The following is a 14,343-nucleotide window of genomic DNA, read 5'->3' on the forward strand; positions in this document are numbered from 1 at the left end:
AAGAGCTGCCTTACAAAGAGTTGGAAATCACACATTGTGAGAAGTTCTGATGAGCTCCCTGGTGAGGCTGGCTTCCCACTGTCCTGCTGATCTGGACTTTGCCAACTGGGACACCTTCCTGATTCCTTTTTTTACCACACAGCCCCCACACTGAGGGTGATGCTGTGAGCCCAGAGATCCTGCTCATACTCACTGACTCGCTCTAAAAAGCGATGCTGGCTCAGCTGAGCTGGGATGTTGTGGGGGGCTGACCCTGGCTGGATGCCAGGTGCCCACCAAAGCTATCCTGTCACTCCCCTCTTCAACTGGACAGGGGACAGGAAATATAAAGAAAGGCTCACGGGTTGAGATAAGGGCAGGGAGAGACCACTCAGCAATTACTGTCATGGGCAAAACAAACTCAGCTTTGGAAATTAGTTTAGTGTGGGATCCCTTCCACAGGAGACAGTTCTCCATGTACTGGTCCAGCATGAGTCCTGCCCGTGGGCTGCAGTTCTTCACAAACTGCTCAGCATGAGTCCCTCCCACAGAGTGCAGTCTTTCAGGAACAGGTTGCTCCAGCATGAGTCCTTTGTGAGGTCACAAGTCCTGCCAGCAAACATGTTCCACAGGGCCACAGGTCCTGCCAGGAGCCTGCTTCAGCAGAGGTCTCCTGTGGGGTCACAGCCCCCTTCAGACATCCACCTGCTCCAGCGTGGGGTCCTCCATGGGCTGCAAGTGGATCTCTGCTCCACTGTGGACCTCCATGGGCTGCAGGGGCACAGCTGCTTCACCATGAGCTGCACCACAGGCTGCAGGGGAATCTCTGCTCCGGCACCTGGAGCACCTCCTGCCCCTCCTTATGAGCTGACCTTGGTGTCTGTGGAGTTGTTTGTCTCACATATTCTCATTTCTCCCTCTTCACTGCTATTGTTCCACAGCATTTTTTTCCTCCTTCACTGTTTTTTCTCCAACACTGTTGCTGTTGGGCTTGGCCTTGGCCAGCGGTGAGTCCACCTTGGAGCCAGGTGGCATTGGCCCTCTTGGACATGAAGGAAGCTTCCAGCAGCTTCTTGTAGAAGGGTGTAGTCCCCCTGCTACAAAAACCTTGCCATGCAAACCCAATACAGCTGTAGGATTGTGGTTCTGTTTCGCTGCCCCATGGGTCCTGGCTCACCCTTTTGCACTGCCCTGCTATTGCCTCTGGACTCTAAACAGCAACAGATAGCAGCAGACCAGCCCTTCTCATAAAAGCTGGGTGTAAGCTGTATAATTAATAGTAAACTTCTCCCAAAAGGTCAGCTCTGGTGAATGACAAAGTGTGGAGTCAGGTCAAATTCAGCAAATCACCCCAAATCCTGAGGAATACAAATTCTAACCACAGATTCAAATGTAGTATTTTAAAGCACAATTGCTTGACCCTTCTTTTTGAATGTGAGGTTAAACACTTAAAGGAGGCTGCAAGTATTGAAAATCTTCAACTCAATGCAAAATGAGTTATTTATTTTTTCTCCAATTATACTTTGTTCTTTTCCTGTTCTGTTTCCCCAGCCAAAACCTTATTTTCCCACCCTGTTAACTGGGAAAAAGAATCTCAATTCCCCACTGGGGACCAGCCTCACAGACCTGGGAGCTGGAAGATGTGCTGTGTGTAACACAGTAAATAAACCCTTTGCCCTGCAATTCAAATAAGCCTGTAATGATTTTACATTTCCAGCTGGGAGGAAGGTTTTTTCGCATACATCCAAATTTCTGGTGCATGCACAGCTCCTCAGGTTTAAATCTCAGCTTGAGACTGTGGCATCTTCTTCTTGTCAAGATAATAATCTCCAAGTGAGCAAAACAGAATTCTTAATGCTTCCGCTATCAAGTCCCACCCTAACTAATGCCATGCAGCTGCAGGATATTCCTCTCGGCACAGCCCAACTTTTTTTGTTAAGGCTTGCAACATTTTGCATTAATTTAAAATTTTGAACCCTCCTTGAACAGTGCCACCTCCTTGAATCCACCACTGTGTGTCTGTCTGCCACCTTTCCCTCTTTATTCAGAGCATTTAGATGCTTTGGGATAACAATGATCATGTCCAATGCCCATGTGCCATCTAGCACAGTGGGTGCTGCTCCACACACAGGATTTCTCAGACACAGTAGTGACATCACCAAGGGATACAGGAGAGTGATGTGCTGTGAAAGGCCATGGCAATGTAAACCTATGTCTCCTGCAGACAAGCCCCTGGGTGACAAATATGCTGTGATCCAGATGACCTTCAATGACAGCTTTTCTTTCTGAACACAGATGCAGCAGGGGCTCAGTCCCCCTGTCCCAAAGTGGCCTTTTTGATTTGCCCTTGGTGCCACGTGCAGCTCTGTCTTATCGGTGTGGCCGTTGCCTCACCCTGGGATAGATCACAGTTCCCAAGGGAGACCTCGTCCCTGGTGGGAACTGCCATGAAACCCTGGAGAGAAAAACTTTGATCTTTATCAGCATGAAAATAAAGACTTCTTGGAGGCCACCATTCCCCACACTCCCAGCTGTTCTGGCCAAGCAGAGCTGCAGCCATTGCCAGCAGAGCTGGGCATGCCAAGGGAGCACTAACACGTGGCTGGGGGGATTAGGAAGACACAACTGTTGAGACAACAGCCTGGGTAGGTTGAGCCCTGGATACAGCAGCTGCCTGTGATGTGGGCAGTCAGGGTGGCTTATGGAATCACCTGTTGCATGGGGGCCACTTTCTCTCAGCACTCTTGCACACCCACATGTGTGCAAAACTGATTTTCAGCCTCATTATTATTATTAAAAGCATAATTTATTCACGCTAGAGTGTAGTATATCCTCACTTGCTGTATGAAAACCATGATTCAGCTGGGGACAGGTCATATTCCTGCTTGCACCTGCATCTGCTTTCTTCTCCCTTTTCCTCATACAGTGCTCAGTGTGGAAGAAAACAGGCAGTGGGAGAAGTCACGTGGTTGGTCCATGGCCTGTTTTAGCAGGATGGTTGAGTCCCAAGGCTGCAGTTGTGTCTAAGGGACCACAAATGCAGATCTCCCCAACAGGATCCCAGCTATCAGCAGATCCTCCCCAAGTTCTCCTTTACTGCTTCTCTGGCCTCAACCATGAATTAGTTGATCCAGGCTGCTCCCTGCTTGCTCCAGCAGCCTTCTGTGAGCCCACAAGCTGCCGCGTAAACACTCATTGTTTAAATTTTATTGCCTGTGCTATCACTCTCCTGGCAGGGCAGTTATCTGCTGTAAGTATAATACACCAGCTTTCCTGTAAAGCTGCCCATGTTTATGGCTTTGTCAATGAGGACTTCTTCTGTGACATTTCTGTACCCTAAGCAGGGAATGGCAGGAGGATCAGGGATGGCAATATTCCATGCTGTGGGATCACGAAGGAAAATTAGACAAGCCATCAATGCAGACATTGAAGCTTCCACACATCAGCCTGCTGGTCTGTATCTTTATACTGCCACTTTTGGCTGTCCCTAGTGAGTTGGAGACAGTCTTTAAGTGTGTGATAAAAACCCATCCTAAACTGAGCAGTGTCAGGAATCCACCAAAGTGCAGAAAGCAAAGGAACCACAAAGCAAGGAACCTTACTGTGCCACGATGCATCTCCAAAATGCTTTGCCAAGCTCAAATCTTCTGACTCCTCAGAATTCCTCTTGCAAAGTAAGGATGCTCTCAGAAGTGACAGTTGAGCTGCAGCATGGAAGGGACAGCACCCACTCAGCTGGGGGTGAGAGCTGGAGCTGCTCCCATGCTGCCCCCCCATGTGGGAGGTTGGGGATGTGGGCCAGGCTGATAGCGGATGTTCTATGACCGAGAAGATGAATAGGTGATATAAAACTCATGATATAAGAGGACTGTGACCCCATCTGCCGCTAGAGTACTTCCAAGGAAGGTATGAAGGGTATTGCAGGTCCGTGGCCTTGGCTCTGCCCAAGGTGAGATGTGCAAGAGGACCTGATAAGGTCAGATTGGTTCTTTCACAAACAAAAAAAATCCATAAAGGGAAAGTATAAGCATCCTTCCTTTCTCATAAGTGAAACCTTGATACTGGCACTCAGGGGTTCCTCGGGTTTCTGCAGCTCCATGAGCCTGCTCTGCCACAGCCCTTGCCCTCGGGGCTCAGTGTGGCTGCCTCCACGGTCACAGTGCTGAACATGCTTTTTCTCAGCTGGCAGGGGAGAAAATGTGCTGGAAAGCAGAGATAAAGGTTTCATATTCAAAGAGCTCAGGGCAAATGAGAACACTGGGGTTAAAAACACGAAATGTACTAAAGGTGCACCTCCTGTACCCTCGAGCAGGCACAGAGGCAGGAGCGTTTATCAGCTCAGGAGCCAGAGTCAAAACAAACCAAAAAGAGAACAGGTCTGGGTTAGCAAGACAGGGAGGAAAAAAATATTTAATCTTGAGCAATCAGAAGCATTTCATTAACCTGAACATTGCAGTGTTTCCTAACCCTGTATTTAACTCCCCTCATACTTGCACTTACTTGTAATGGAAAAAATGCATTTAAAAATCTTCCATTAGAATTTCAAATAGTTACAAAGGTCCTCAGGTGTAACAAAGGCAAAAAAGATGATGTTGAAACAAACATGTTTTTCAGCTGTACTTGTTGTCAAAATCTTGAGTAATTTCAGCTCTCCCCAGATGCCTTTGTGCACTCATTTTGTGAAGGGGAGATGTGAGAACTACTCATGAGCAGCAGCTCAGGGTCTATCCAACAGAAGAGAAAATCATTAAAGAGTTTAAAAAGAATGAGACAACTCAAGCCTGTACCTGTGCCCTGGTGTGCACGTGGTGAAACAGGTTCCTGACTGCACTGAACTGATTGCACATTTGTTATGAACATATAATCACCCGACTGCAAATAGGAGAGGGTGCCAGAGTTCATTAACCCCTGCATCTGGCAAGGGTTCATACCTGATAAGCCCCCTCTGTCTTGCTTTTTGGACTATCCAGCACTGGATGCAGTGATGAGAAAACAGAGCCTCCTTGCCATGGAGCAAGGCAGGCTCAGAACCTCAGAGGCTGTTGGTGCCGAGGGACTCAAGGCTGTGCTCAGTAGGGGAGCCTGAGGGTTTTGGCTTCTATGTTTTTTAGGGCAGGATGGTGCTAGACATACCTTTTGAGGCCAAATCACCATTTGAGTGTTTGATTGGGACTTGCCCCTCAGCACTTGCAAAGTCAGGGACACCTCAGCCCGGGGCAGTGGTGAAACGAGGGGCGAAGGATGAGACATACTGACATCCATGACCTTTCCTTCCCTTCTCCCTGCCAGGGCACCTCCCAGCCTGTGGACTTTGTAGTGTGTTTTTGCAGGTTCCCTGTATTTGGACCTCAGTGTACAGTACTTTGCCCCCTGTTCTGAAAAAAACTTTTCCAACAGCTAAAGCATGAAGCAAACAACAATTTAAGGGGGATCTTCAGTTCCTAAGAGCTTTGGAGAGCGGTTTTAGATTCATGAGTTCACTACCCAGAGCATGAATGAGAAGAACAAGTGTGACTGTGTACAGGGCTCCAGCACAGCAGATCCTGGTACAACAGACTTTTTCTGCTTCTCTTCCCAGAGGCATTGCCCCTGTCAGCCACATATCCCCAGGACCCTGGTGCCTGGTGGGGAGCACTCTGTAAAGATGTCCCACCCTGCAGTGGCAGCAGTGACAGTGGCTCATTTTTTGGAGTCAGCATCTACCCCGGCAGCAAAGCTTCAGATGCTTTAGAAAAGCAGTGTCAGCATTAGAAAAAGAGTGTCCCTCAGCTAGTGTGACACTCAATTTGGACTTTACCTTGGACTATGTCCACTGCAGGGCAGAGAAAGTCAAACCTTAAAAAACCTTTGTAATGGCTTTTTATATCAGACACCTTTCGATCCCGATAAGATTTTAAGTTTATTGTATGCTAAGTGCCAGAGGTTCTTTGAACCATTATCTTTGGGTTTCAACAACACCATTCAGTGGGAGGGCAAACTCCTGCACGGTTGTACTGAGGTGGCAGAGAGGAGAAATGGCCTGCAGCAGTGCCTATCTGATCCTGGGAGCACAACCCATGGGCTGGCTCCCACATGGTGGGGAGCTCCCACGCTCCTGAACTGCTGCTGGACAACTGGCCCTCAGAATCCAATACATGGACAAACCTGGGACACAACCCAAGCACTGCCAGTTTCCTCCTGTGCAGTCTGAGAAGCTTTTCCTGCCGTGTCCCTCCTCCCCTCTACAGAAGGCACTATGTGGTGACTATGGCTTCTATTGTAAATAAGGTATCTGATCCCCAAAACAACATGCATGTGCAGCTAAATGAGGATGCACTCTGTGCTGTTTAAGGTGGATCTTCCTGATAACATAGGTTGGCTTTTGGACCAGAAACATGGGTGAGCAATGCCCTGCATAGCACCCAGCACCAAAACAGATGAGCTCCTTGCAGTCTTTGCACTCTGATGATGCCAGACAGCAGGTGAAGACACCATGTTCAAGGAAATTGTAGCCTGATGCTGTGATGCTGTTTGGACCTGGGCCACAGCACCAAGAACCTGCACAGTCCCTGCTCGGAGTATCACCAGCAGCCATCATCATTCCTGCAGCACAACGGGGGCCACTCTGGGCTGAGAGTGAGAGCTGGTGAGTGCTACCTTCTCCTCTCTAACCCTGCAAAGGTGTCCCACAGCACAACAGAGAAAACTGGAGGTCCAGAAGCACTGCTTGGCCTGATGCTCTGCAGAAAGACCACATGACTTTCAGGCTGCTGATGCTGAAAGTCTCACAGCAGTCATGATGCTTTCTGCCGTCATCTTTCTCTTGTAACTATACTTGTTGTTTCCATTTAAATAAGAATGTCCCTGTTACTCAACATGGCCAAAAAAATCAAACACGTGTATCTGAGAAGCAAAGGCCTGATTTCTGTGTAGGATTTTGGATGTCAATGGTAGCAAATCAGTGGCATTTCCCCAAAACGAGCTGTCAGAATGAGGACCAAGCAGCAGCCTGTTTCAGCTGCGTCTGTGATTCCTTTGTTATGATTCACCTTCCACAAATATCCAAATAAACAACTTTGCTGCCAGGAATATTCTGGTGAGAGGCAAAAAGCTGCAAAAAAGTCACTGAACTCTCACTTTGAATGAAGAAATCTTCTCCTGACAATTCGATCACAGAAGGTGCCCTGACTTGTGCCTCACGACTCCCTGTTCTGGAGGCAGGTACCTGCACCACGTGCTTGGCACAGTGCACAGTCACATCAGGAATATTCACAGTACTTTTTTGGCACATCACAAAGAAATGAATATTTTGGCTCTGTGCTGTCTTTTTGAATCCTTACATAGAAAAATATCATTAAATGCTGTTTCAATTTTCTCCTTGTTTTTGCTGGTCCTGGTATCTCAAAGCAGATGATTTTCTTACCAGGACTTTACCACCACAACAAGGATTTCTGCCTTACCAGACACTTCCACAGCCTCTTTTATTTCTTGATAGATTCTGTGTTCCTAAAAAAGATAGCTAATTTCCCAACTATAGAGTCCAATGTATCAGTAGATCTGGTGATGTCAGTAGGTCCATGAATATTTAGTGTTACTCTTACTTATGTGGACAAAATCCTTAGAACTTTTGTGCATTTAATATAAGCCCAGATAATTATTTTTATTCATATTGAATAGAGTTTTTGGCTTAGGTGTCAACAGTATCATTGAGACAAAGTACAGAGTCCCTCCCCAGGATTTCAGCATGTGCAGCAGTGCCAGGCTTACAGTGTGACAGCAAAATGTGGCCTCTTTACCCTGAGGGAAGCCACCACAGTGGTGTCTGAAAAAATTCAGTACAGCTGCATGAGATAACAGCTTGCAAAATATTTGAGATGCTGAAATATATCCAGAACACAACTGCTTTGGACAGGCTGACAAATGAGTCTGTTACCCTCTGTCCTTTAGCAGATCTTGTGACATATATCAACTCCTGTCAGAAATGGCTCAGGGCTGATCCCCTGGGCATAATGCTCTAATTTCTTGGGGTTATGCATGTGGGTCATGCAGGAGTCCAAGGCCTGGAGCACACACAACCTGAGGCACACTGTGGTCTGCTGCCTCTGTAACCATCTACAGCCATTGCACAGGAAAGGGGTTCCATGGAGGGTGAAAAGAGAACAGAGAGAGAACCGTCCCCCAAATTCAGAGCAATAGGTTGTCTCCTTTTTCTACCTCTTAAAAAAGAATTCACTGAGCATTTCTGGGCTTGGGCTGTCTGTATGCTTGCATTAACACATAGTTAAGTTGCTATTTAACAGGTATTCTAGAAAAAGAAAAGAAAATACAGCTGCTAAGATATTTTTAAATGCACTTAATGGTCTAAAGCTAAGCTCAAAACTAAAACTATTCCTTCCCATTCTCTCCAGACAGTGCACACTTTCAGGATGCAGAAATAGCTCAGCATCCCTTTTCCATAGTTTATGAGTTGTCAATTGATGCTCACTGTGTTCTGTGTTTAGAAATCATCCAGAGCAGCAGGATGTATGTACCAGGCCCAAGAAGCCTGTTTTATTTCCTACATGTTGCTATTTAGACCAGCTGTGCTTGTGAGATTTCCTCACATTACTGCTATTGTGCGAAGAGCAAAAGACACTGAAATGCTGTATTTCAGAAGGCTGCTAAATGACAATGTTTGAAGTCTTGACTGCAGAGCTAAGCCTCTCTTGTTCGGAATTCTGGAGCATTTCCTGGGACTGTGTGGATCTTTCGGGAAATCATTCAAAGGAGCAGTTTTTGGGAAGAGAGGTGGTTCACAGGAGGATCTTTCCCTCCCAAACTAGTCTTGAGTACTTCTGAGGAAAGCGCAGTGTGTTATTTGAGTTGTGTGCTGACTGTTTTTGCACTATTTTATAAGAGATGTGTCCCAAGGACTGACGTGAGAAGCCGATGCATTCGGGGAAAGGATTTGCAGGAGCACCCACATGGACCCACCCAGCAGGGAAACCCAGTCCTTCCCTGCTGACAAATGGCAGGAGGAGATAACATGCAGAACTAACGACCACGAAAGAAGCTGGGGAAGGGGCAGGAGCAGATAAACACTCAGAGACACTGGACACCACCACCTCTCTACAACGGAAGAGAAGTTTGCGTTTATGTGTTGGCGTTGGTGGCTGTAAAAGGGTGGAAATGTATGAATAAAATATTATAACAGCCGTCATAGACTAATGCATAAATAATTATTAGCTGGTTGTGGATCTGCTCTCGAGCCATGCAGCTCTTTGCAGCCCAGGCTGTGGAGTTCAGCTGTGCTACTGGCTGCCCTGAGGGACAAACCCTGCTCTGGCTGCAGCTCCCCAGCCATGAGTCACACCTGCTGCAGTGAAGAGCAAAGGAAATTGTCTCTTCCAAAGCTCTTGAAACTAAAAACTTATCTTCCACTGTGATTTGAAATATTCCAGGAAACTTATTTTTTCATACATAATTATTATTTGCCTTTATTTTAAATTCGACTAAAATGGTCAGTGTTTTTCAAAAATCAGAAAGGTAATTGCAAAGGATGTTAAAAATGACAGTCTATTTTCTCTAGATCTTCAGATATGCTCCAAGACATTGTTCATTTGGCCAGACATCAAAATATTTTGATAAAAATCCAAAATTTCCTTAATCCTGCATTTCTAGTGAATTTTGACTGTTCAAACAGTAAAACTTTTATTCTTCTAGTTCTTTGTTGCATAAGTGAGGGATGAGCTGAGAGGGTGATCGTGTCCCTGTATCCTGCCTGCTCCAGGCAGCAAGGTGCAGATGACCTGTTAAAGTGGAAGCAGAGCAATGCAGGCATACATGGGGGGGAGTCAGAACTGCCCCATGGATGCTGCCACTATGTGAGCATTGTGAGCCTAAGAGCAGCTCTGCCTGCTGGATTCCTAAGACACCTAAATGCAGGAGGAACAGGGCATTTCCATGCAGGTATGGTCAGGAGGTTGTTCCCTCAATGTGTAGAAGATGTGGCGACGTCTGGGTGTAGACCAGAGCAGAAAGCAGCTGTCTGGACTGGTGGAAAGATGCTCCCTGGGACATTGCCTTCCGCATCCAGTGCTCTGCAGCAGCCAGCACTGTTGCAAGTAATAACCTCCACACAGGCAGGAACTTTCCAAGTCAGGCAGAGTTTGCCTGGAAATGCCCGTTGAGTGCAATAGGAAGCACGTGGTGACAATGCCTGGCCCAAGGATGCAGGCTCAGGGTCCAGTTGTGGAGCCATGGTTAGTGATGGAGTCATCACAGCCCTCCTGGGACTCGCTCTGAAAACCTTTTATACCTTATAAGTAAATCATCATTTTCTGGCCTCTGTGAAAGGATGGCAAGAGTTGAGCTTTCCTTCCTTGCCAAATATGTATATTTTGGAGACCAAATCCTGTCCAGTCTGGGGTGGGAGCACAAGCCAAGCTGTTCATGAGGCGCTGCCCTGTGTCATTCATGGCGTGTTATGATTACAAGTTACTAAACTAAGCTCAACTGAATAACTAAACTAGGCTCAACTGAGTAACAGTTCTCCATGTGCCTTTCCTTCCCCCATTCCCTGAACAGTCATTTCCCTTCGTGCTGCCAGAGGTGTTCAAGGTGAGGGAGAGGAGGCAGGGAGTCCCAGCAGTGCCGGCAGCACAGGCAGCTGCTGGGGACATGCCACCAGCACAGCTCTGCTGCTGCTCCTCAGCTGCCTTTGCAGACTGACCTACCCCTCTGTGTGCCATCTCCTGACTTTCTTTTCATTCTCTTTCTCTTCTTGTATTTACAGAGAAACTTGCAAATCAGTGTTTGCCCAGCAGAGCTGTTTTCCTTTCAAAACACTTTTCGGGCAGCAGTAGGATGGGTGCGTGTGAGAGGCAGCAATATAGGCTGAAGTTATGGAAAGGCAGAGCTCTAACGCAGGAGGGGCAAAGGAAAACTTCTTTTGTTGTTTTTGGATTAGCTCACCCAGAGTTTCTCTGTTTTTCTGCCAGGGCTGTTCTTAAATGTCTGACTATACACTTTACAGTGCTTATTGAAAGATCATTGCTTCCCACAGCTCAACATTTTTTCCACCGGGCTCGTAAGCCCTGCAGTGCCATGCAACTCCCCCAAAGTGCTCTGCCTCTCTGCAGCCCGGGGCAGGCCCCCGGGGCAGCTCCTGGGGCTGTGGGGAGAAGGAGGGCATATCTGCTAAATGCACCCTTTTCAGATTTGATCAGCTACAAAGCTGTGACAGTTCAGAGGAAAAAATCAGGTGCTAATGGTCCTGAACTTAGTGCTAACCTTGTCAGGACTGGGTGTGAGGAAGCTGCTTCCAGCTGGAAAATTGCCGTGGGGTCAATTGAAGGAAATAGCAGAGCAGAGGTGGTGTCGGGAGCAGGGGAACACCGCGTACTTGTCTTGCAGGCAGTGCTGGCACGTGGCTGTGCCAGGCTCACCCCTGGGACAGCAACTCCTCAGCCCACACCACAGTGAGCTGGTGCCATCCTGCTCCCCCACGGACATGCAGCTGGGGGGAAGTGCTGGATGTCAGGATCCTGCACTGTGTCTGCTGATTCCTGCTGCCAACCAGCCTCTTCATAGCAGCCTCGTCTGCAGGCTTAGGTTAGGCAAGTGGCTCAGGCCAGCAGCTTCTCCTGAAATGTCAGTCTGGGGCAACAAGTTTTCATGCTCTTGGAAGAGTCTCCTTCCTTGGGCTGTCTCAAAGTCAAATAGGGACATAATATTTTGCAGGACTGGCTGTCCTGCCATAGCTTTCTTCCTTAGCTTTAGATGCTGAATGGTCTCTTCTTTGCCATCACCCTTTGCAGGTCCCTTAATTTTAATGGTTCCAGAGAAAGCAGAGGCCAAGCAAGGAACATGCCAGGGACATAAATCCTGACTGAGAGCAAGTGCACCATAACAACATAGGAAATCTTACTCTGGCAGATCACCTTGACCCCCATCTATCTGCAAGGAGCACCAGCAGAGCGAAAAGGTAGCTGGGGAAATGGGATGCCACGGGTGGAGGGAGATGAGCAACCCAGTCCTCTGGGCTGGGTACCATGCCCTGTGTGGCAAGGTCAGGGATAGCCCCAAATGGGGCTGGTGAGACATTAAATCTTGCAGGGCATGAGCCACGTCCTGTTGCCCATCTTCTGGAGGCAGTTAAATTGACAGCCTTGTGTAGCACACAGGGTTGATGTCCCTTTCCTTGCCTCTGACTGAGATTCTGTTTCAAAAGTGGTTTGTTATTTCCGAATCTCGAAGCTGCAACCTTTGTTCAGTCACCAAGTGAATTGGCCTCCTTTTTTTTTGCTCTTAAGTGCTTTCAATCTCTGTGCCCTGCTAGGAAAAGCACTGTCTCCTGTAAGAACAAAATACATACGGTAAATTCAAAAGCATTTTGGACATCCCGGCAGCGCATTAAGATGTTTAAGATGTATTTGAGGAAAGCTGCCCTTTGTTGAACTGTTTCACCGCGCACTGCTTAATGCAATTGCTGTCTCTTTCCCTTGAATAATGTATGTAATAGTCAGTGTTCATTTTGGTCTCTGGTGTGTGAATAACAAACAGCAGTGGTGGTCAGAGGCTGGCTCCGGTCAAGAGGCACAGTGCTCCCACTCTCATCTCCACACAAGAGGAAGTCAGCAAACACTGCCAGCTCTCATAAAATGAAGAATTAATGCACCCTGTTGTGCACACTCAATATTGGACAGACATATATGCATCCTCTGTCTGAATCAGTCAGCAGTCAATATTACCACCCAGATGAGATGCACCATCAGCTGCGAGAGGGGCTGCAGCAATTGGGAGTGGGCCAGCAAGAACACAGCAAGGAGTTCCTGCCCTGGGGAAGGTGAACAGAATTGTCCCAGCCACTGCCAGGTATCAGGATGAGAATTGCAGGAGAAGTCTTTTCCCAAGCTATGTTTTGTTCTAGTGGCCCCAGGAACAAGGATCATCTAGGAAAAGGTAAGACATCCAAGTGATTAGATGACCCATGGAGTATACAGGTAACAGTGAACTGTGTTGGTGGGCTACAGAAGGAGACTGGAGCTTGAGGGAGAGATTATTAAAGCAAGGACACAGGGATGCAGCAGAGCAGCCAAGAGAAGAAATAGGTATCAATAATTTTTTTTTCCACTATGTTGCAAAGCGAGCACTGAAAGCAGTCATGGAGGAATTTAAAATGTTTTAATAACAACCTCTCATCTTATCAAGGGGATTTCCCCAGTGGGTCTCAAACACTTTACCAATGAGGTTAATACCCTTTGTGCCCAAAGAACAGATAAGAATACTGAGGCTCAGCTAGGGAAAAACATCTAGCCATCAGCTACAGAGGGCTCCTGTCCCACACCAAAGTCTGCCCTCACACACTCCCCATTTCAGAGGTGTGGGTAGCAAAATCCTCCTTCTCAATGCATATGGTCCAAAGTGTGATGACATGGCAGTGTTCCTCAGTTACATATTCCTAATACTGCCCACAGCCCGGCTGCCATCACCCTCAGCACTGGGAGCCATGCCAGAGGAAGCTTGTTGTGATGAGGAGGTGACAGCATGGCACATCGAAAACTCAAAGGTTATTCTTTGCAACTTTTGAGACTGAGAAGTACCAGGCACACAGAAATGTCCCTTCTGACTTATCCAAAATGTCCCCTGAATTATATGATTATCCTAAATATTACAGCTCAAGTGAAAGTTGAAAAGAGGAAAAAGAAATGCCTGGAAGCTTTTCTGTACAACTGTCAGCTCTCTACACTGCTTTCTTCACAGGCCAGGCATGCTGTCCTGCAGATGGCCGGCCAGTTTTGCTAATATTCCATTTCCAAGTGGAAGCAACACCTTGACCAGCATTGGGTCAAAAATGTGCAGCATCCCTGATGCTAATGACAGCCTTGGCTGGTTCAGCTGGTGGGCAGTGTGCTGCATCCAGCTGATAATGTCACACAGAGCAGTAAGAAACCTGTTGTGATAATTCCATCCTCTTAATCACCAGCTGCTCCTAAATTTCTCTGCGGCATGTTTGAAATCAGCTGGTGTTTGCATAGTCCTGCTGCTTGACAGCTGCAGAGAGGACAGGTCTCACCAGTTGCTGGTGCAGGCAGCTGTCGTGTTCACTGGTCACCCTTTGCCTCCCTGGCTTCAGGGGGAGATGCTGTTCAGCCCCTCACGTGGCATCAGCCAGCCCCACTGGAGCCTTTGGGCACCATCTCAATGGAAATGCGCAATAACAGAAATGATGTGTTTGTGCACACTCCAGAATCCCAAGGAAGGAACGGTATGACACAGTGCCCTCTCTTTTATTTCTGGAGTTTCCTGCCAGAGTGCAAAGCTCTTAGGCTTTCAAAGGGTCTGAACTTCCTCGGGTATTAATGCAAGGGAGAGAGGGAAGGCAGCAAAGTGCCCTACTTCTTG

Source organism: Neopelma chrysocephalum, unplaced genomic scaffold (genome assembly GCF_003984885.1).
Source record: "Neopelma chrysocephalum unplaced genomic scaffold, ASM398488v2 Primary Assembly neopelma1_73b, whole genome shotgun sequence".
NCBI lineage: Eukaryota > Metazoa > Chordata > Aves > Passeriformes > Pipridae > Neopelma > Neopelma chrysocephalum.